This window comes from Pleurodeles waltl, chromosome 2_2 (assembly GCF_031143425.1).
Source record: "Pleurodeles waltl isolate 20211129_DDA chromosome 2_2, aPleWal1.hap1.20221129, whole genome shotgun sequence".
Classification (NCBI taxonomy): Eukaryota; Metazoa; Chordata; class Amphibia; order Caudata; family Salamandridae; genus Pleurodeles; species Pleurodeles waltl.
The window spans coordinates 66,590,954-66,614,078 of record NC_090439.1 but is presented as its reverse complement, the minus strand read 5'-3'; the positions used below and the strand labels follow the sequence as shown (position 1 = coordinate 66,614,078).

At 45.4% G+C, this 23,125-nt stretch overlaps 1 protein-coding gene and 1 long non-coding RNA gene across 3 annotated transcripts in view; one reads left to right on the top strand and one right to left on the bottom strand.

The window, feature by feature from the left end:
• The window catches only part of LOC138280188 (uncharacterized), a 381,461-nt gene that overhangs the window by 83,339 nt on the left and 274,997 nt on the right, over positions 1–23,125 (top strand). The window contains exons 2-3 of the long non-coding RNA XR_011200879.1: positions 16,681–16,763; positions 18,783–18,833. This is a non-coding gene — a long non-coding RNA (uncharacterized lncRNA). The remainder of the gene's footprint in view (positions 1–16,680; positions 16,764–18,782; positions 18,834–23,125) is intronic.
• The window catches only part of AHRR (aryl hydrocarbon receptor repressor), an 837,654-nt gene that overhangs the window by 541,052 nt on the left and 273,477 nt on the right, over positions 1–23,125 (bottom strand). The gene's annotated exons all lie outside the window — the stretch shown is intronic.

Sequence of the window (23,125 nt, the reverse complement as noted above, 5' to 3'; positions counted from 1 at the left end):
GACTTACCACCTGTGTTGCAGAGTTGTTGGGTGTCCGTGGGACAGCAGACCCCACCAGCCAGTGAACATTGTTTTTAGGTGCCTGCGGATGCAGGGGAGTGACTCCTTCACTCCAAGTGAGATTCCTTTGTGCTTCCAGGTGCAAACAGCGTCCTTGTGAACCAGTGTAGGAAAGTACCATCTTGCCTGGCATGTTACCCCCATTTTTCACTGTATATATGTTGTTTTAGTTGTATGTGTCACTGGGACCCTGGTAACCCAGGGCCCCAGTGCTCATAAGTGTGCCTGAATGTGTTACCTGTGTAGTGACTAACTGTCTCACTGAGGCTCTGCTAATCAGAACCTCAGTGGTTATGCTCTCTCATTTCTTTCCAAATTGTCACTAACAGGCTAGTGACCATTTTACCAATTTACATTGGCTTACTGGAACACCCTTATAATTCCCTAGTATATGGGACTGAGGTACCCAGGGTATTGGGGTTCCAGGAGATCCCTATGGGCTGCAGCATTTCTTTTGCCACCCATAGGGAGCTCTGACAATTCTTACACAGGCCTGCCACTGCAGCCTGAGTGAAACAACGTCCACGTTATTTCACAGCCATTTTACACTGCACTTAAGTAACTTATAAGTCACCTATATGTCTAACCTTTACCTGGTAAAGGTTAGGTGCAAAGCTACTTAGTGTGAGGGCACCCTGGCACTAGCCAAGGCGCCCCCACATTGTTCAGGGCCAATTCCCCAGACTTTGTGAGTGCGGGGACACCATTACACGCGTGCACTACATATAGGTCACTACCTATATGTAGCTTCACAATGGTAACTCCCAATATGGCCATGTAACATGTCTATGATCATGGAATTGCACCCTCTATACCATCCTGGCATAATTGGCACAATCCCATGATCCTAGTGGTCTGTAGCACAGACCCTGGTACTGCCAAACTGCCCTTCCTGGGGTTTCACTGCAGCTGCTGCTGCTGCCAACCCCTCAGACAGGCAGCTGCCCTCCTGGGGTCCAGCCAGGCCTGGCCCAGGATGGCAGAACAAAGGACTTCCTCTGAGAGAGGGTGTTACACCCTCTCCCTTTGGAAAATGGTGTGAAGGCAGGGGAGGAGTAGCCTCCCCCAGCCTCTGGAAATGCTTTCTTGGGCACAGATGTGCCCAATTCTGCATAAGCCAGTCTACACCGGTTCAGGGGGACCCCTTAGCCCTGCTCTGGCGCAAAACTGGACAAAGGAAAGGGGAGTGACCACTCCCCTGACCTGCACCTCCCCTGGGAGGTGTCCAGAGCTCCTCCAGTGTGCTCCAGACCTCTGCCATCTTGGAAACAGAGGTGCTGCTGGCACACTGGACTGCTCTGAGTGGCCAGTGCCACCAGGTGACGTCAGAGACTCCTTCTGATAGGCTCCTTCAGGTGTTGCTAGCCTATCCTCTCTCCTAGGTAGCCAAACCCTCTTTTCTGGCTATTTAGGGTCTCTGTCTCTGGGGAAACTTTAGATAACGAATGCAAGAGCTCATCCGAGTTCCTCTGCATCTCTCTCTTCACCTTCTGCCAAGGAATCGACTGCTGACCGCGCTGGAAGCCTGCAAAACTGCAACATAGTAGCAAAGACGACTACTGCAACTCTGTAACGCTGATCCTGCCGCCTTCTCGACTGTTTTCCTGGTGGTGCATGCTGTGGGGGTAGTCTGCCTCCTCTCTGCACTAGAAGCTCCGAAGAAATCTCCCGTGGGTCGACGGAATCTTCCCCCTGCAACCGCAGGCACCAAAAAGCTGCATTACCGGTCCCTTGGGTCTCCTCTCAGCACGACGAGCGAGGTCCCTCGAATCCAGCAACTCAGTCCAAGTGGCCCCCACAGTCCAGTGACTCTTCAGTCCAAGTTTGGTGGAGGTAAGTCCTTGCCTCACCTCGCTAGACTGCATTGCTGGGAACCGCGACTTTTGCAGCTACTCCGGCCTCCGTGCACTTCCGGCAGAAATCCTTTGTGCACAGTCCAGCCTGGGTCCACGGCACTCTAACCTGCATTGCACGACCTCCTAAGTTGTTCTCCGGCGACGTGGGACTTCTTTGTGCGACTTCGGGTGAGCACCGTTTCACGCATCCTCGTAGTGCCTGTTTCTGGCACTTCTCCGGGTGCTACCTGCTGCTAAGAGGGCTCCTTGTCTTGCTCGACATCCCCTCTACCTCCTGGTCCAATTTGCGACCTCCTGGTCTCTCCTGGGCCACAGCAGCATCCAAAAACGCTAACCGCACGATTTGCAGCTAGCAAGGCTTGTTGGCGTTCTTTCGGCGGGAAAACACTTCTGCACGACTCTACTAGGCGAGAGGGATCCGTCCTCCAAAGGGGAAGTCTCTAGCCCTTTGCGTTCCTGCAGAAACCGCAGCTTCTTCTGTCCAGTAGAAGCTTCTTTGCACCCGCAGCTGGCATTTCCTGGGCATCTGCCCATCTCCGACTTGCTTGTGACTTTTGGACTTGGTCCCCTTGTTCCACAGGTACCCTAGATTGGAAATCCACAGTTGTTGCATTGTTGGTTTGTGTCTTTCCTGCATTATTCCTCTAACACAACTTCTTTGTCCTTAGGGGAACTTTAGTGCACTTTGCACTCACTTTTCAGGGTCTTGGGGAGGGTTATTTTTCTAACTCTCACTATTTCCTAATAGTCCCAGCGACCCTCTACAAGGTCACATAGGTTTGGGGTCCATTCGTGGTTCGCATTCCACTTTTGGAGTATATGGTTTGTGTTGCCCCTATCCCTATGTTTCCCCATTGCATCCTATTGTAACTATACATTGTTTGCACTGTTTTCTAAGACTATACTGCATATTTTTGCTATTGTGTATATATATCTTGTGTATATTTCCTATCCTCTCACTGAGGGTACACTCTAAGATACTTTGGCATATTGTCATAAAAATAAAGTACCTTTATTTTTAGTATAACTGTGTATTGTGTTTTCTTATGATATTGTGCATATGACACTAAGTGGTACTGTAGTAGCTTCACACGTCTCCTAGATCAGCCTAAGCTGCTCTGCTAAGCTACCATTATCTATCAGCCTTTGCTGCTAGACACCCTATACACTAATAAGTGATAACTGGGCCTGGTGCAAGGTGCAAGTACCCCTAGGTACTCACTACAAGCCAGTCCAGCCTCCTACATTGGTTGTGCAGCGGTGGGATAAGTGCTTTGAGACTACTTACCACTCTTGTCATTGTACTTTTCATAAGAGAAAAATATACAAAACAAGGTTAGTGTATATACACATAGCCAAAAAGTTTTGCATTTCCTCTTTTCACTCTTTTCTAAGTGCTGAAAAGTACTTCTAACTTTCTAAAAAGTTCTAAAAAGTTTTAAAAGTTTTTTTTTCTGTCTTTCTAAAAGCTCTGACAAACTTTTTTCTCTTTTTCTATCACTTTAACTCTCTCTAAAAATGTCTGGCACAGGCCAAAATGTTGACCTGTCTAAGATTGCATATGACCACCTTAGCTGGAAAGGAGCAAGGAGTCTCTGTATAGAGAGAGGTTTGAGTGTAGGGAAGAATCCTTCCTTGGAATTGTTACTTAACATGCTTAGAGAACAAGATAAGGCTAAAAGTGCCCCATCTGTTGAAAAAGTAGCTAATGGTTCCCAATCTGATCCAGGGACTCCCCCAGGAAAAGATTCAGGAAAGAAACTTCTCAGCCTGCCCATTACTAGACAGTCTAGCATAGTTGGTACAGAGGTTGAATCACACCATACTGATGGTGTGCTCTCACATTATACTGTTAGCCAAGCTGTTAGGGTGCCCTCTGTATGGGACAGGTCTCCTTCTGTCCATTCTCACCATACTTCTGTTTCAAGGAATGTCCCTCCCACCCACCCTGATGACAGATTGTTAGAAAGGGAGCTCAATAGATTGAGAGTGGAACAAACCAGACTGAAGCTCAAGAAGCAACAGCTGGATTTGGATAGACAGACTTTAGAAGTAGAGAAGGAGAGACAGAAACTGGGTTTAGAAACCCATGGTGGCAGCAGCAGTATTCCCCATAGTCATCCTGCAAAAGAGCATGATTCCAGGAATCTGCACAAGATAGTTCCCCCTTATAAGGAGGGGGATGACATTAACAAGTGGTTTGCTGCACTTGAGAGGGCCTGTGCTGTACAGGATGTCCCTCAAAGGCAGTGGGCTGCTATCCTATGGCTATCATTTAGTGGAAAAGGTAGGGATAGGCTCCTTACTGTAAAAGAAAATGAAGCTAATGATTACAAAGTTCTTAAGAATGCACTCCTGGATGGTTATGGCTTAACCACTGAACAATACAGGATAAAGTTCAGAGAGACCAAAAAGGAGTCTTCACAAGACTGGGTTGATTTCATTGACCATTCAGTGAAGGCCTTGGAGGGGTGGTTACATGGCAGTAAAGTTACTGATTATGACAGCTTGTATAACTTGATCCTGAGAGAGCATATTCTTAATAATTGTGTGTCTGATTTGTTGCACCAGTACTTGGTGGACTCTGATCTGACCTCTCCCCAAGAATTGGGAAAGAAGGCAGACAAATGGGTCAGAACAAGGGTGAACAGAAAAGTTCATACAGGGGGTGACAAAGATGGCAACAAAAAGAAGGATGGTAAGTCTTCTGACAAGGGTGGGGACAAATCTAAAAATGAGTCTTCATCAGGCCCACAAAAACACTCTGGTGGGGGTGGTGGGCCCAAATCCTCCTTTAATCAAAACAAAGAAAAGAAACCATGGTGCTATTTATGTAAAGTAAAAGGCAATTGGACAACAGATCCCAGTTGTCCAAAGAAAAGCACCAAGCCTCCTACCACTACAACCCCTACTGCTACCCCTAGTGTCCCTACTAATAGCAGTGGTGGTGGGAGCAAACCTACTAATAGCCAATCCAAGGGAGTAGCTGGGCTCACTATTGGTAACTTAGTTGGGGTTGGCCTTGTTAGGGAGGCCACAGAGGCTGTGTTAGTCTCTGAGGGGGCTATTGATTTAGCCACCTTAGTTGCTTGTCCCCTTAATATGGATAAGTACAAGCAGCTACCCCTAATAAATGGTGTTGAGGTTCAGGCCTACAGGGACACTGGAGCCAGTGTGACTATGGTCATAGAGAAACTGGTCCACCCTGAACAACACCTACTTGGTCACCAGTACCAAGTAACCGATGCTCACAACAACACACTTAGCCACCCCATGGCTGTTGTTAATCTCAACTGGGGGGGGTTACTGGTCCAAAGAAAGTTGTGGTAGCCACAGATTTACCTGTAGACTGTCTACTAGGAAATGATTTGGAGACATCAGCTTGGTCAGATGTGGAATTGGAGGCCCATGCAGCAATGCTGGGCATCCCAGGGCATATTTTTGCTTTGACAAGGGCTCAGGCCAAAAAGCAAAAAGGACAGGGAAGCTTGGATCCTGGAACAATGGACCAAGTGCTCCCTAAAGCTAGGGCTAGTAGAAGAAAACCACTTCCTACTATCCCTCCCTCTACAGTGGATTCAACTTCTGAGGAAGAAGAATTCCCTCCCTGTGCAGAACCTACACCAGAGGAGCTGGAAGCAGACACTGCTGAGCTTTTGGGTGAAGGGGGGCCTGCCAGGGAGGAGCTGAGTGTGGCACAGCAAACCTGTCCCACATTAGAGGGTCTAAGACAGCAAGCTGTCAAACAGGCTAATGGGGATGTCAGTGACTCTCACAGAGTTTACTGGGAGGACAACCTCTTGTACACTGAGCATAGGGATCCTAAACCTGGAGCTGCCAGGAGATTAGTGATTCCTCAGGAGTACAGAAAGTTCCTCCTAACTCTTGCACACGACATTCCCCTAGCTGGGCATCTGGGACAAATGAAAACTTGGGACAGACTTGTTCCCTTGTTTCATTGGCCTAGAATGTCTGAGGACACAAAAGATTTTTGTAAGTCCTGTGAAACCTGTCAAGCCAGTGGCAAGACAGGTGGCACCCCAAAGTCACCCCTTATTCCACTGCCTGTGGTTGGGGTTCCCTTTGAAAGGGTAGGGGTTGACATAGTTGGCCCCCTTGACCCTCCTACTGCTTCAGGCAATAGGTTTATCTTGGTGGTAGTGGACCATGTCACAAGATACCATGAAGCAATTCCTTTAAGGACCACTACAGCACCTGCAGTGGCAAAGGCCCTCCTGGGAATATTTTCTAGGGTGGGCTTCCCAAAGGAAGTAGTATCAGACAGGGGAAGCAATTTCATGTCTGCATACTTAAAGGCCATGTGGAAGGAGTGTGGTGTAACTTACAAGTTCACAACACCCTATCATCCACAAACAAATGGACTGGTGGAGAGATTTAATAAAACTCTCAAAGGCATGATTATGGGTCTCCCTGAAAAACTCCGCAGGAGATGGGATATCCTTCTACCATGCCTCCTTTTTGCCTACAGGGAGGTACCCCAGAAAGGAGTGGGCTTCAGCCCCTTTGAACTTCCTTTTGGACACCCTGTTAGGGGTCCACTCACACTTGTAAAGGAGGGTTGGGAACAACCTTTAAAAGCTCCTAAGCAGGATATTGTGGATTATGTACTTGGCCTCAGATCAAGGATGGCTGAGTACATGAAAAAGGCCAGCAAAAACCTTCAGGCCAGCCAAGAGCTCCAGAAGCAATGGCATGATCAGAAGGCTGTTTTGGTTCAGTACCAACCAGGGCAGAAAGTGTGGGTCTTGGAGCCTGTGGCCCCAAGAGCACTCCAAGATAAATGGAGTGGACCCCACACAATTGTTGAAAAGAAGGGAGAAGTCACCTATTTAGTTGACTTAGGCACTGCCAGGAGTCCCCTTAGGGTGCTCCATGTCAACCGCCTGAAACCCTACTATGACAGGGCTGATCTCACCCTGCTCATGGCAACTGATGAGGGACAGGAAGAAGACAGTGATCCTCTACCTGATCTCTTCTCTTCCACAGAACAAGATGCTCTTGTGGAAGGTGTAGTTTTGGCTGATTGTCTTACTGCTGAGCAGAAAGACCATTGCATAAATCTCCTCGATCAATTCTCTGAACTCTTCTCTACTGTGCCAGGTACCACTTCTTGGTGTGAGCACACTATAGATACTGGAGACAGTTTACCTGTCAAAAGTAAGATCTATAGGCAGCCTGACCATGTCAGGGACTGCATAAAGCAAGAGGTGCAGAAAATGTTAGAACTAGGAGTAGTTGAGCACTCTGAAAGTCCATGGGCTTCTCCTGTGGGACTTGTACCAAAACCCCATTCCAAAGATGGAAAGAAGGAAATGCGGTTTTGTGTAGACTATAGAGGTCTCAACTTGGTTACCAAAACTGATGCTCACCCTATACCCAGGGCAGATGAGCTCATAGATACACTGGCATCTGCCAAGTATCTAAGCACTTTTGATTTGACTGCAGGGTATTGGCAGATCAAATTGTCAGAAGATGCTAAACCTAAGACTGCATTTTCAACCATTGGAGGACATTATCAGTTTACTGTAATGCCTTTTGGTTTGAAAAATGCACCTGCCACTTTTCAAAGGTTGGTGAACACAGTCCTGCAAGGGCTGGAAGCTTTCAGTGCAGCATATTTGGACGATATAGCTGTATTTAGCTCCAGCTGGGATGATCACCTGGTCCACCTATGGAAAGTTTTGGTGGCCCAGCAGAAGGCAGGCCTCACTATCAAGGCTTCAAAGTGCCAGATAGGGCAGGGGAAGGTGGTTTATCTGGGACACCTTGTTGGTGGGGAACAGATTGCACCACTTCAGGGGAAAATCCAAACAATTATTGATTGGGTTCCCCCTACCACTCAGACTCAGGTGAGAGCCTTCCTAGGCCTCACTGGGTATTACAGGAGGTTCATTAAGAACTATGGCTCCATTGCAGCCCCTCTTAATGACCTCACATCCAAGAAAATGCCTAAAAAGGTATTATGGACAGCAAACTGTCAGAAAGCTTTTGAGGAGCTGAAGCAAGCCATGTACTCTGCACCTGTCCTGAAAAGCCCTTGTTACTCTAAAACATTCTATGTCCAAACTGATGCATCTGAATTAGGAGTAGGGGCAGTCCTATCACAACTTAATTCTGAGGGCCAGGATCAACCTGTTGCTTTTATTAGTAGGAGGTTGACCCCTAGAGAAAAGCATTGGTCTGCCATAGAGAGGGAGGCCTTTGCTGTGGTCTGGGCTCTGAAGAAGTTGAGGCCATACCTGTTTGGCACTCACTTCATTGTTCAGACAGACCACAAACCTCTACTTTGGCTAAAACAAATGAAAGGTGAAAATCCTAAATTGTTGAGGTGGTCCATATCCCTACAGGGAATGGACTATACAGTGGAACATAGACCTGGGAGTAGCCACTCCAATGCAGATGGACTCTCCAGATATTTCCACTTAGACAATGAAGACTCATCAGGTCACGGCTAGTCTTATTGTCCTTCGTTTGGGGGGGGGGGGGGGGTTGTGTAGGAAAATACCATCTTGCCTGGCATGTTACCCCCATTTTTCACTGTATATATGTTGTTTTAGTTGTATGTGTCACTGGGACCCTGGTAACCCAGGGCCCCAGTGCTCATAAGTGTGCCTGAATGTGTTACCTGTGTAGTGACTAACTGTCTCACTGAGGCTCTGCTAATCAGAACCTCAGTGGTTATGCTCTCTCATTTCTTTCCAAATTGTCACTAACAGGCTAGTGACCATCTTACCAATTTACATTGGCTTACTGGAACACCCTTATAATTCCCTAGTATATGGTACTGAGGTACCCAGGGTATTGGGGTTCCAGGAGATCCCTATGGGCTGCAGCATTTCTTTTGCCACCCATAGGGAGCTCTGACAATTCTTACACAGGCCTGCCACTGCAGCCTGAGTGAAACAACGTCCACGTTATTTCACAGCCATTTTACACTGCACTTAAGTAACTTATAAGTCACCTATATGTCTAACCTTTACCTGGTAAAGGTTAGGTGCAAAGTTACTTAGTGTGAGGGCACCCTGGCACTAGCCAAGGTGCCCCCACATTGTTCAGGGCCAATTCCCCGGACTTTGTGAGTGCGGGGACACCATTACACGCGTGCACTACATATAGGTCACTACCTATATGTAGCTTCACAATGGTAACTCCGAATATGGCCATGTAACATGTCTATGATCATGGAATTGCCCCCTCTATACCATCCTGGCATAGTTGGCACAATCCCATGATCCCAGTGGTCTGTAGCACAGACCCTGGTACTGCCAAACTGCCCTTCCTGGGGTTTCACTGCAGCTGCTGCCAACCCCTCAGACAGGCAGCTGCCCTCCTGGGGTCCAGCCAGGCCTGGCCCAGGATGGCAGAACAAAGGACTTCCTCTGAGAGAGGGTGTTATACCCTCTCCCTGTGGAAAATGGTGTGAAGGCAGGGGAGGAGTAGCCTCCCCCAGCCTCTGGAAATGCTTTCTTGGGCACAGATGTGCCCAATTCTGCATAAGCCAGTCTACACCGGTTCAGGGGACCCCTTAGCCCTGCTCTGGCGTGAAACTGGACAAAGGAAAGGGGAGTGACCACTCCCCTGACCTGCACCTCCCCTGGGAGGTGTCCAGAGCTCCTCCAGTGTGCTCCAGACCTCTGCCATCTTGGAAACAGAGGTGCTGCTGGCACACTGGACTGCTCTGAGTGGCCAGTGCCACCAGGTGACGTCAGAGACTCCTTCTGATAGGCTCCTTCAGGTGTTGCTAGCCTATCCTCTCTCCTAGGTAGCCAAACCCTCTTTTCTGGCTATTTAGGGTCTCTGTCTCTGGGGAAACTTTAGATAACGAATGCAAGAGCTCATCCGAGTTCCTCTGCATCTCTCTCTTCACCTTCTGCCAAGGAATCGACTGCTGACCGCGCTGGAAGCCTGCAAAACTGCAACATAGTAGCAAAGACGACTACTGCAACTCTGTAACGCTGATCCTGACGCCTTCTCGACTGTTTTCCTGGTGGTGCATGCTGTGGGGGTAGTCTGCCTCCTCTCTGCACTAGAAGCTCCGAAGAAATCTCCCGTGGGTCGACGGAATCTTCCCCCTGCAACCGCAGGCACCAAAAAGCTGCATTACCGGTCCCTTGGGTCTCCTCTCAGCACGACGAGCGAGGTCCCTCGAATCCAGCAACTCGGTCCAAGTGGCCCCCACAGTCCAGTGACTCTTCAGTCCAAGTTTGGTGGAGGTAAGTCCTTGCCTCACCTCGCTAGACTGCATTGCTGGGAACCGCGACTTTTGCAGCTACTCCGGCCTCCGTGCACTTCCGGCGGAAATCCTTTGTGCACAGTCCAGCCTGGGTCCACGGCACTCTAACCTGCATTGCACGACCTCCTAAGTTGTTCTCCGGCGACGTGGGACTTCTTTGTGCGACTTCGGGTGAGCACCGTTTCACGCATCCTCGTAGTGCCTGTTTCTGGCACTTCTCCGGGTGCTACCTGCTGCTAAGAGGGCTCCTTGTCTTGCTCGACATCCCCTCTACCTCCTGGTCCAATTTGCGACCTCCTGGTCCCTCCTGGGCTACAGCAGCATCCAAAAACGCTAACCGCACAATTTGCAGCTAGCAAGGCTTGTTGGCGTTCTTTCGGCAGGAAAATACTTCTGCACGACTCTACAAGGCGAGAGGGATCCGTCCTCCAAAGGGGAAGTCTCTAGCCCTTTGCGTTCCTGCAGAAACTGCAGCTTCTTCTGTCCAGTAGAAGCTTCTTTGCACCCGCAGCTGGCATTTCCTGGGCATCTGCCCATCTCCGACTTGCTTGTGACTTTTGGACTTGGTCCCCTTGTTCCACAGGTACCCTAGATTGGAAATCCACATTTTTTGCATTGTTGGTTTGTGTCTTTCCTGCATTATTCCTCTAACACGACTTCTTTGTCCTTAGGGGAACTTTAGTGCACTTTGCACTCACTTTTCAGGGTCTTGGGGAGGGTTATTTTTCTAACTCTCACTATTTTCTAATAGTCCCAGCGACCCTCTACAAGGTCACATAGGTTTGGGGTCCATTCGTGGTTCGCATTCCACTTTTGGAGTATATGGTTTGTGTTGCCCCTATCCCTATGTTTCCCCATTGCATCCTATTGTAACTATACATTGTTTGCACTGTTTTCTAAGACTATACTGCATATTTTTGCTATTGTGTATATATATCTTGTGTATATTTCCTATCCTGTCACTGAGGGTACACTCTAAGATACTTTGGCATATTGTCATAAAAATAAAGTACCTTTATTTTTAGTATAACTGTGTATTGTGTTTTCTTATGATATTGTGCATATGACACTAAGTGGTACTGTAGTAGCTTCACACGTCTCCTAGTTCAGCCTAAGCTGCTCTGCTAAGCTACCATTATCTATCAGCCTATGCTGCTAGACACCCTATACACTAATAAGGGATAACTGGGCCTGGTGCAAGGTGCAAGTACCCCTAGGTACTCACTACAAGCCAGTCCAGCCTCCTACAACCAGGAGGATGCACAGCCTTGGATGTTGCAGACTTCTTGCAGGAGCCAGAGAAACAATGTTGCAGTGGGAGCCTTCCCACCAGGAGCAGATGTGTTTCAGTTCCAAAGCAGACCAGCAGAGCTTCCAGAGGCCAGGAGCAGAAGATGTCTTGCAGAGAGTTCCTTGGAGAGTCTTGCTCAACGAATCTGAAGACCCATCCACTGGGGAGCATTTAAGTAACCTGAAAAAAGGGGGTTGGTCACTCTCTGAAGTGACCCACCTATCAAATGGTGTCAGGGATGTCAGCTTCCTGGCCTAACCAGTCCGATGCTCCCAGGGGCCTCTTCCTATGTTGTTTCCAAGATGGCAAAATCAAATGGCCACCTGGCAGAGGTCTGTGCACCTCCTTAGTGGAGGAGCTGGACAGGGGGGTGGTCAATCCTCCGTCCTTTGTGTAATTTTTTGCCAGAGTGGGAACTGAGGATCCCTGAACTGGTGCAAACCGGATGATGCAACAAGGGCACTAAATGTGCCCTTCAAGGCAGTCTGGTGGTCCTGAGAGGCCACCCCACCCCAGCCCTTAGACACCTAATACACGTGGGGAGGTGGTTACACCTCTCCCTTGCAGAATATCCTTTGTTCTGCTTCTTCAGCATGAGCCTGTCTCACCACAGGAGGGAAGACCAGTGTCTTGGGTCAGCAGCAGCATGGGTTGGCAGCTAGACTCCATAAGGGTGCACAGGCAGAACTGAGGGATCCTCTAAGGACCCCCGAGAGTACATGGTCTCATGCAACCAACACTGGAATTGGTGTAGTTGCATGATTCCAACATGTTTGATATCAAACATGCCTAGGTTCGGAGTAGCCATTATGTAGCTGGTCCACACGTGCTGATCAGTGTCCACTACATACCTTAAGATGGCTTCCTTGCACTTACAGAGTCCAGGAATTGACCTGGGGTCTGTAAGGGCACTCTGCTCATGCAGAGGAACCCTCACACATAGAGACATGCATCCTGTCATTGGACAGAAGGGCCTTCCAGAGGGGTGACTTATAAGGTCTGAATGCGGTGACCAGGATTGGTGGTGAAAGGGTACACACACAGTTTCCCACAGGTTGCAATGGCTGGCCTGCAGATACAGTTTACATGGGCTCCCATGAGTGGCACAATACATGCTGTAGTCCATGGGGGACCCCTGGTGTACCAGTACCCTGGCTACCTAGGTACCATATACAAGGGAGTTACATAGATGCACCAGTATGCCAATTGTGGGTGTAAAAAGTTACCAAGCAACCAAATTTAGGGGAGAGAGCACTGGCACTGGTTCCTAGGTTAGCAGGATCCTAGTGCACTACATTCCAAAGCATACTAACACCATTAAAAAAAAGTGAGGGGTACTACAACCAGAACCCAGCTTACTTCAGAAATCAGCCACTAAATGTGTATTTGTCTCTCGTTTTTACCTCAAAGGTTGATGCTTTGAATGTAACTTTGTGTATGAGGGTAGAGCATCAGTGACAGGCAGAGGCCACAAGAAAGCTCATCACGTTTTGGTTTCAAGGTTCCACGAGGACCTTGAGCTGAGCCTGGCATCTGGCGTGAGACTGGCTTTAGAGTTAAGTGGCTCGCTATCCTCTACTCCCAATTACTATAAGTGCAAAGAGTGCACAGTACTTTTATCCATACTAATTGTATGTGAATATTCCCCACTTTTTTCCATTATATATATTTTGGGGCCAACTCATAAAGACGTGTAAACATAGGAAAACTTTACTATAAGTCTACTACTTTAGATACTCCAAATGCCTTTGCCGATGTGCTACAAAGTTGCTGCCACCACAATAGCACTAAACCAACCACCAAACTTCTAGTTCGTTTAAGGTGTTATTCTAAAAACTAAAAATATAAAACCGTATATTAAAGTTAACCCGCAACTCAGATTTTTATGTCAAGCGCTGTGACAAGGCCATCAGGTGGAACTGACACTGTACAAAGTGCATGAGAAAAAAATAAAAATACAAAATTATGAAATGTAGTTAATCTATTCTGTATTTTAAGTCAAACGCTCTTGAAGATACCACACGGTAGAATGAAGTTCATACACAAATAACAATAACAAGTTAAGACCTGTCAATAATGTAAAATAAATTAGATAAAGAACCTACTGCGAGCACAGCACTAGAAATCTAAAAGAGGCTGTGACACCCCGGCGTGTGTGTGTGAGATCTGGTCTGTCTCAGTCTCAGCCCGTCTGTGGCTGGCTGTTGGTGACAGAGACATTGTGTGATTGTGAGTTGGATACGTGGAACCCAAAAAGCCTAGGATGACTTGCAGAAAAAAACAATAAAAGGCAGAAAGAGGCAGCGGAGATAATATCTTCTAAAAATACAAATTTTAGAAGTCCTGTATGAATCACCGACAGCATTACGAGAACAGAGAAAAACAGATGTCAGATTACAGTAACAACACACCTTCTGAAAATACGCGACCGAGCCCCAGGAATATGCCACACCTTAAAAAGGCAGTGGCAAAGTCAATAGGTATGGCAAGCTGGTACAATGGTAATTAAAAAAAAAACATTTTTACTACAAGCACATGCCACAAAAATAAAAGGAAGATTAAACCCACACCACTAAAAACGGGTGGCCATGTGCTTCAAAAAACGTTAAATAAATAAAAAAATCTAATGCAGATAATTTTTGAGAAAATAATTTGAGTGCTTCCTGCAAGGCAAGTGTACTCAGAACAGGCACAGAAACCATAGGGATGACTAAATAAAATAAAAGAGGACAAAAAATAGGAAGAAAAAATCATCAGCAAGGTACAGCACTGCCTTGTAACCTCGACACTAAGGGGCATTTATTTTAGGGAGATGTGCATGTGATCTAGAAATGCTGCACTAACTGTGAAAGAGAGCCAGTGGCTTAAGTGGGTTGACAAATGGCCTCACAGTACATATGTGTGCAGTGGCACTAGAGTGCAGGCTTGTGAGGGACGTACTGCCCACTAATTGTATCTGTTTGTACTACTGGCCAGGGCAAATGGGGACCCATTGTTTCAAATAAGGTGGAAGTAGGGGGGAGGGGATACTGCAGCACCCTCAAAAAAACTGTGCAGGAGTTCCAAAGATGAATGAGCAATAAAGATGCCTTTTTTTTAGGTCGAGCTCGACCTGTTGTAAGTATTGTGGACTTTTAACCACGCCCATCTCACACCCATCACTTACATTGGCTCCTGGGCTTGCCTTTCAAAAATCACTTGATGTCATTGGTAAATGCTTTAAGTTTGTCCCACCTTGAGGCTGCTTTTGTCACGCCTTGCAGATCTTCCCTGTTAAATGGATTATTGCACAATTTACAATATATTTCAGCATGGGTAAACTTTTTTTTTCTTTTGTCTCTCACCTTTGTGCTGCATTGCGGACATGATGCTCACAGCGCCAACAGGCACAATAGCATGAACTCGATAGGTGGCAATGGAGCGCTTTCACATTGTTCACAGCAACCTAATTAGAGTCAATTCTCGTGGCTCTCCCCTTATAACACTTGAAATTGGTAAATGCTTTACGTAAAGCTTACGTAAAACAGAAATAATCAAAGCAAAAGTGGCTCTTCCAGCACAGTGGGAAAGCCAATACAATATTCACTACACTTGGTAAAATTGCCCCATAATGCTTTTCAGGGCATTACTTTTGCAATACATTTTTGCTCATAACTGTGGTGGTCCTAGGACAAAGGGACCACCACTAAAACATTCAGCACAATACACTCTTTCTGTCTAAGTCATCAATTAGCTTATTGTGGACCCCAAAATAATAACCCCTCACTCAGTGCCTAATTTGTAAATAAAAACGTGCCAATGCCCAAAGCCCTCCTCTTAAACATGCGTCTGCTGCATTTAAATGTGTGAACACAGAATACTGAGGCAGCCTAATCCTGAAGCCATCTTGGGCCTCTTCAATCCATTTAAAGCCACTCCTTGCCCCTTCAACTCACTCTTGCTGCTTTCTCCCTTTGTGACGCTTTTTTTTGTTTTTCTCTTCCTCCGTCTTTCCCATATGTGTCTTTTGCTGGCAGTAAATGCTTGAGGCAGAAGACTAAGTGTCGGCCCTCAAAAATAAGTGCGGGTGCTCAGCACCGGAAACAACAAGCACAAATTAAGCTCTGCCCTCACTCCATTCAGTGTCTTTTTAAGCATTCTCATGGCTGGAATGTTTGTTGTACAGCTGGGAATAGCTTGTGTTTTAGGGGTCGTGTTTGTATCTTTATTGCTATAGATTTGCTACCCCTGAAACTGTGTAATGTTCTATGCTCTCTAGGGCCTAGTTTTATGGTCACACTGCATTATCTACAGCTATTTTGTTGTGGTTATGCCTTCTAGGGGTTAACTTCATAGGACAAGACCATGTGTCTATAAATGCTATTTCCATTGTGGCATTCTCTAGGGGCTGTACAAAGCATTACAGACATATCAACATAATAAAATATTTGCTGTACAAAACCTCACCCCAATAATGCTTTGCAGGGCTTTACTTTTACAAAACATTTTTGCTCATAACTCAGCCTGTGGTGGTACTTGGACAATGGGACCACCTTCAAAATGCCTTTTCTGACTATATCATAACTGGATTACCACACTAGGTTAGTAGGGACCCCAAAATAATAACCCCGCCGACCATTCAGTGTCTTTTAAGCTTTCCCATGGCTAGAACATTTGCTTTTATGGCTGGGAGAAGTTTTGTTTTAAAGGCCTTTTTTGTAGTATCATGTAGCAGGCCTGCTAGCCCTAAAAATGCTCTCTAGGGGATGAGTATAAGGTTTACACTGTATTATTTACTGCATTTTTTTCATGGGGGTAAATCCTGTAGGAGCTAACAATATGGTTACATGACCACATTTCTAACAAATGACATGTTTATTGTGGTTTCCTCTAGGGGATGTATTGAGCAATACAGTCTAATGCCAAAAGTTTATTTCTGATAAAGGTTTATATGATAATTGTATATGTTTTAATAATCTATCTTTATTACAATTATGACGATGATTCATGCCAACTTAACATCCTTATTACACTATGACTGTTTGAACATGCTTGATATGTTTGAGTGACTCTTCTAGTTTATTTCTCCTCTGTGAATACCTTGTGTCTTTATGGGGGGAATTGTGTTAGCTGTCCAGCAACTCTGATGGTGGGGTGATAAAAGTGGAATTCTAGTGGAATTAGCATGGCAGATTTAAATTAGGATACTAAATGGCAACATTTTCATCTTTTTGCTGCAGATAGAGGAAGAAGGTAAATGGAAGTGCTTTAGTTATATGCAGGGCCACTGGAATTATATGGCAGGAAAAGATGAAATTATGAGGTAAGATTGACCAATGTATGTGACAAGAAAAGTTCAGTTATGAATTTACAATGGAAATAGCTCTAACTCAAGCACATGTGAGACATATTGTATTGCAAATGCGTGTTGTGTTTTCTCTTGTCACATCTGCTGTGCGTATAAAAAAGGAAATCAAATATCACACTCACTATGTCTTCTGACAAGTCAATGCTTATTTTTCAGCACGTAGATAGGTATTTACTTTTCCTCTAAGACTGAAAAGTTAGAAGATTTTGTTATGTGATTTATGTGACAATCTTGCTTTAGGGTGTCAGTTTTTTTTTCTAACACACAAGATCGTTACATTTCTGTTAACAAACTTTGCAGATATTTCAAAATATATAAGTAGTGGGAAAATCACAAATGAAGAAATTTTTTCTTGTAATTAGGAAGGATTATAAAAAACAAAGGGCCAGATTTACCAAAAAGCTGCACAGCGTTGTACTGCGGCAAAATTGGCAGCGCATTGCTGCATCACTTTAGAAACACAGGGATGCACCATATTTATTAGAATACGGTGCACCCCTGTGCTGGCACTAAATTGAGTTGCCTAGCGCCAACAAAGGCATCCTTGCACCATCGTGCTAGGATGTCTGTGTTGAGGGGTTTGAATGTTTATGTGCGGGAAGGTGTCCCTACCTGCACATAAACAATCACTAATGTCAATTGGCACTTCTATGTGTGCTGCAGAAAGAGCCCAGCTAACGCCACCCTGAAAACTCATAAATCTAAGGCAGCATCAAAACGCAGTGGGTGTCTCAAAAGGTTGCGTGTGAAGGGGCTGTGTTTATAAGGTGGCGTTAAGTCACAAAAAGTGGCTTAACACGACCTTGTAAATATGGCGCAGGGCATTGTGCCACTGGGGCGTCACGAAAAGTGACGCTCCGGTGGGGCTAAGGGCTCTTAAATATGCTCCTAAGATTTTAATACAATCAAAACAAATCAAGACACTTCACTTGTTGATGTGTAAATAATATACATTTCTTGTAACCTGATTTCCACACTTTATCATATGTGTGCTATATGGTTTATCACTAAAACCGCAGGTCATGGAGAATTTTGTGACCATTCCTATGGAAAATGTGCTGGCTGTAAACAACAGTGCCTCCCACACCATGCTTAAGTAATATATTTGTGATAGTCTGCTCCAACATGCACCATTGGCTACAACTGCAGCGTTACCACTCTCCTGCTGAATAGACGTGACTCATTTACTATATAATTTTTCACAATCCCTATAATTTCAATGATATAACGTTGATGGCAGCAACCACACTCTGAATATTGTTCCAGCACCATTGCATTGTTCTTATCTGTGTTAGAATGCTTAGCACCCTTGCTATGCCACTACCAGACAACTTATAAACAGCCAGTCTCAAAAGTACTTTTAAAGCAGAGATGACACAAAAGGTTTTGTGGGGTGTGGGCCTGCTGCTATTGAACAAAGTTGCAAGCAGTTTACTGAAGCTTGGTGCAGCAGAGAATTTGCTGTTACCCCTACTTCACGGACATGACATATACGTATTTATTATGTAGTTATCAGACATAACAAACTGTGTGGTATAACTTTAGATCTATGAGAAGTGATGCATTCAGATTTAGTAATAGAGTGCATTCACTGTAATGATAGCAGAAAATATAACGTGTTCTAACATTATTAAGACAAATGTAATAATTTGGTACTTTACTTAAAACTATCAGTGGTGGGTTCTTTGGGAGTATTTGAGTAAGATACAAACGTAAACTCAGTCAAGTTATATACTGGGTGAGTTTTATTGTTTTGTTCTTAAATTGTGGAGTTTATAAATAAATGTCTTTAGTCTATTTTGTTTTTCCTTTCTCTCTTTTTATAGTTCTTCTCTCTTGTCTCGTTGTACTCCTCTAGGGGCAATATGTACAAACACTTTTTCCCATAGACACAGAATGGGGAAAAACCTTTGGTACATCTGGCCCTAGATGTATGTGCTGATGCCCCCTTGTTTTTCTTCTTTTTGCTTGAAGTACTTCAGCGCAGGTGGGACCATGCGGACAAAACAGAACCAGGAGATAAAGGTAAGTGGACTCCTTTCTTTTAATGATATTTATGAAGGGGGGGCGTGAAAGGACAAATAGCGAGTGAGGTTATCCCGTGTGGCAAAGGAATTAGAAGATAACAGTGTAGACACCTTATTGAAGTAAAAATACTACAGATAAATCTTCCCTCTGTGGAGCGGAAGATACAGTGGAGCCGAGGTGCACAGGAATACCCTCCTCCTGGGTTCACGGCTGCTCGTTCTCTACCCGCTTTGACCTTCCCTCCTCCCCCCTACCACCAATATCCTGAGGGGTTTTGGAAGCAGGCACGTACCTGCATGAGCCACGTCCCTCCAGGGACGTGGCTGGCTCTGGTGCCTTGTGCCGCGGTAGCAAGCTGAGGTGCCGCGACGGTTAGCTCTTCAGTCTTCTTCATCCTGGCAGTCTCTGTCCTGAGGGTCTCACCACAAGCGTTCTTCCGTCTTCCTTCTCCATCCTTGCTCTGTTTTTCGCGCGCTCTCTCCTCCTCGTCTCTTGTCTCTTTAACCCAGATATCTGGGTTTCCGAGCAGCGTCCAGCCTTCGGTGATTTCCTCTGTACCCCCGGGGTACGATAATACGGGCCCCGTGTCCTAGTCTTGCTGTAGGGTTGTTGAGACCCTATTATACACACTCCCCCTTGGAAAGGGCTGATCAAGACCTTGTTCCACAGGATGTCTGGAGGGATAGTCTGCAGTAGACAATTGGCTACCCAGGAGATGGCGAATCTGGAACATAAACAGTTGAAGTTCCATAAACCATCTCAATATCCTTGGATTTGTGTCTTTATGTCGTGCTAACCAAGTAAGGGGAGCATGATCAGTATGTAAAACAAAAAGGGTGGCCCAGTAGATAGTACTGAAGGCTTTCTATCGCCCATTTAATCGCCAAGCATTCCCTTTCTATTACAGGATAACGTTATTCTCGGGGTAGTAGTTTTCTGCTGATGAAAACAATGGGGTAATTGGTATCTTGTTCATCCTTCTGGAATAGGACGGCCCCTATACCAACGTCTGAGGTGTCTGTCTGTAGATATAAAAGTCGGGACACTGTAACACAGGTTCTGTTGTCAGACTTCTTTTGAGAGTCTCATAACTACGGAGTTAGTATTTTCTTAAATTCCTTAATCTTTGAGGGTCGTTCTATTTTTAAAGAAGGTCAGTCAAGGGGGCTGCTATCGTAGAGTAATTTGGGATAAACCGATGGTAGTACCCCACCAATCCTCACTTCCTTTTTTGAGGTAGGTGGGGGTACATTGAGGATAGCTTCAACCTTATTTAATTGAGGTCTTATCTGTCCTTTCCCTATATGATATCCTAGGTAAGCAATGGTATCACGTGCAAGGTTGCATTTCTCAGGATTAGCAGTTAATCATGCCTCTAATAGCGTTTGGAATACCTTAGCTAGTTGTTGTAAATGGTCGTCCCAGGTCTCACTATATACCACAATGTCATCGAGATATGCTGCCTCGTATCTCGTATGGGAACGTAAAAGCCTGTCCATTAATCTTTGAAATGTAGCAGGGGCCCCATGTAAACCAAAAGGTAGGACTGTAAATTGGTACAACCCGGATGGGGCAGAGAAAGCTGTTTTTTCCTTGTCTGGGGGGTGCAAAGGAGTCTGCCAGTAACTCTTTGTAAGATCTAACGTGGACATGTATCGTGCTTTACCTAATCTTTCGAGCAATTCGTCCACCTGGGGTATGTGATATGTGTCAAATTGGGAAATATTATTTAATTGTCTAAAGTCAATACAGAATCAGACAGATCCATTGGGTTTTGGCACCAGAACTACTAGGGAACACCAAGGACTAATAGAGAGTTCTATGATTCCTAATTGTAGCATATTTTGGACTTCTTGTTCTAGCACCCTTTTACGTGCTTCCGGAATTCTGTAGGGATGGAGACAAATGATTTTCCCTTCTAGAGTTCTGATAGTGTGTTGAATCAATGGGTTTTCCCTGGAGTTAGGGAAAAAAAACTGTCTATGTTTGTTTAATACCTCTCTCAACTGTCTTTGTTGTTCTGGAAGGAGGGTGGAGTTAATTGAGGGGAGATAGTCAGTTTGTTTGGTGGGTTGTGGACATAAATTAATTTCTAGGGATTACAAATTGTTTATTAAGAACCCGGCTTTCGTTGTTCCAGGAGGACCATCTACTTCTTCACATTTCTTTAATAAGCTAATGTGATATATGTGTGTTTTTTTTGGGGATTTTCAGATAACTCAGTCTTGTATGTAACATGGCTCACAGGTTCTAGTACCTTAAAAGGGCCTTGCCACTTGGCAAACAATTTGTTCTCAGAACTAGGTAGTAAGGTTAATACCTTGTCACCAGTCTAGAGCTGTCTAAGAGCAGTGTTCCTATCACAGTACTTTTTTTGTTTCTATTGGGCCCCCTCCAGATGGATTCTGACATCTTCCCAAACAGTATGTACCTGATCCTTTAATTGTTGTGTATATTCAAGAATGTCTTTATCTTCACTTTCATCTTCCCCCCACCTCTCTGCAGCCATATCTAGCAGGGTCCTGGGCTGTCGTCCAAATACCAACTCAAACGGGCTATGACCAGTAGAGGATTGGGCATGTGTTCGTATGGCGTAAAGTACTATGGGTAACTTTTTATCCCAGTCTTTACCAGAGTCAGTTATGGTTTTCTTCAATAGTGTTTTAAGGGTGCGGTTGTATCTCTCTACTAGCCCGTCTGTTTGGGGATGGTAGACTGAAGTACAAATTTGTTTAACCCCTTAGTTTCTGGCAAATTTGTGACATCAAACGGAACATAAATGGGGTTCCCTGGTCTGTGAGTAATTCCTTGGGAAATCCAACTCGAGAGAAAAACCCTATCATGGCTTGTGCTACACTTTTGGTAGTCATGCTAGCGGGTGGGATGGCTTCCGGGTAGCTTGTTGCATAGTCAACAAAAATGAGAATATACATCACTGACCTTAGTCTCTTGGACATTATTCAGAACATGTATGAATAGGAACAATCCTTTCTCTCTCGATCTCTCCACGTACCTTCTACAAGGTTACTTTCTCAGACTCTCTATTAGTAAAACAATAGTACATCTATTTCCAACCTTACATTCTTTGGCAAACTCGCAGGGAGGACACCACCTCCACCATGTTCCTGTCGGGAGCAGCGGTCTCCTGGTTGTAATGTGGCGGGCAGACCACCACAGTTACGACAGTCTGACCATCACTCGGAGGCTGGCGGTCCTTGGACCACCAGGCTCATAATCAGGCAATAAGGAGCATATTTAAGAGCCTCTAGTGCCACCGGAGTGTCACTTTTCGTGACGCTCCGGTGGCTGAGCACTGCTCCACATTTACAAGGTGTAACGCCACTTTTTTGTGGTGTTGCGCCTCTTGTAAATATGGTCCCCTCTGACACAGTTTTCTGCTTCAGAGGGGCGTGCAATAGGTGTTGCGGTGGGCGTTCCACTGCAACACCCATTGCTTTTGACGCTGCCTCAGATTTATGAGTTGTCATAAACCTGAGGCAGTGCCAAAAACTAAAGCCACCCCAGGAGCATGGCAAAACTAGGAGGAATGCTTTTAATCATCTTCGATTTTTGCTTTTTTTATGTGTGCTGCATTCTGCAGAACACATAGAAAGAACAAAATGTCATGGACGATTGTTTACATGCCGAAAGGAACACCTTCATGCACATAAACAATCTATCCCCTCAATGCAGACACCTTTGTACTGTGGTACAAGGATGCCTGGGTTGGCACTAGGCAGCTTAATTCAGCGACAGCACAGGGGGAAATGCAGGGGTCCGCAGTATTCCTCTAAATACAGTGCACCTCTGCATTTCTAAAGCGGAGCAGCACAGTGCTATTTTTGGCGAAGCACCGCGCTGCGCCACTTTAAAGTAAATATGGGCCTACATTTTTTCCTTGGTTATCCCATGGCAATACTGTATAGTATTTTCTTGAGATATGTTTACATTAAGCTGAGTATTAACTTTTAATAAAACCCTTTAACTTAATTTTCAATATGAGTTTTTAGGGTGGCCAAATTGGTTACACTGTAAATTAAATGTGGATGTTTTGTCTATCTTTTTAAACTCCCCTGACTCTGAGATCATTGACCTCGAATTACTGAAAATGCTTCATCGTGCTTTTAAAACACCTCAATTCAAGGATTTCTGCACAATGGTATTCGAAATCGCTAGCCGCTTTGAGTGTGGTAGTTTACAAAACAAGGTACGTCCAATACTGAGGGCGCTAGATTTGTATTACATTCACAAGTTCTAGTAGAGGGGGCTGCGGATTTTTTTTATAACAG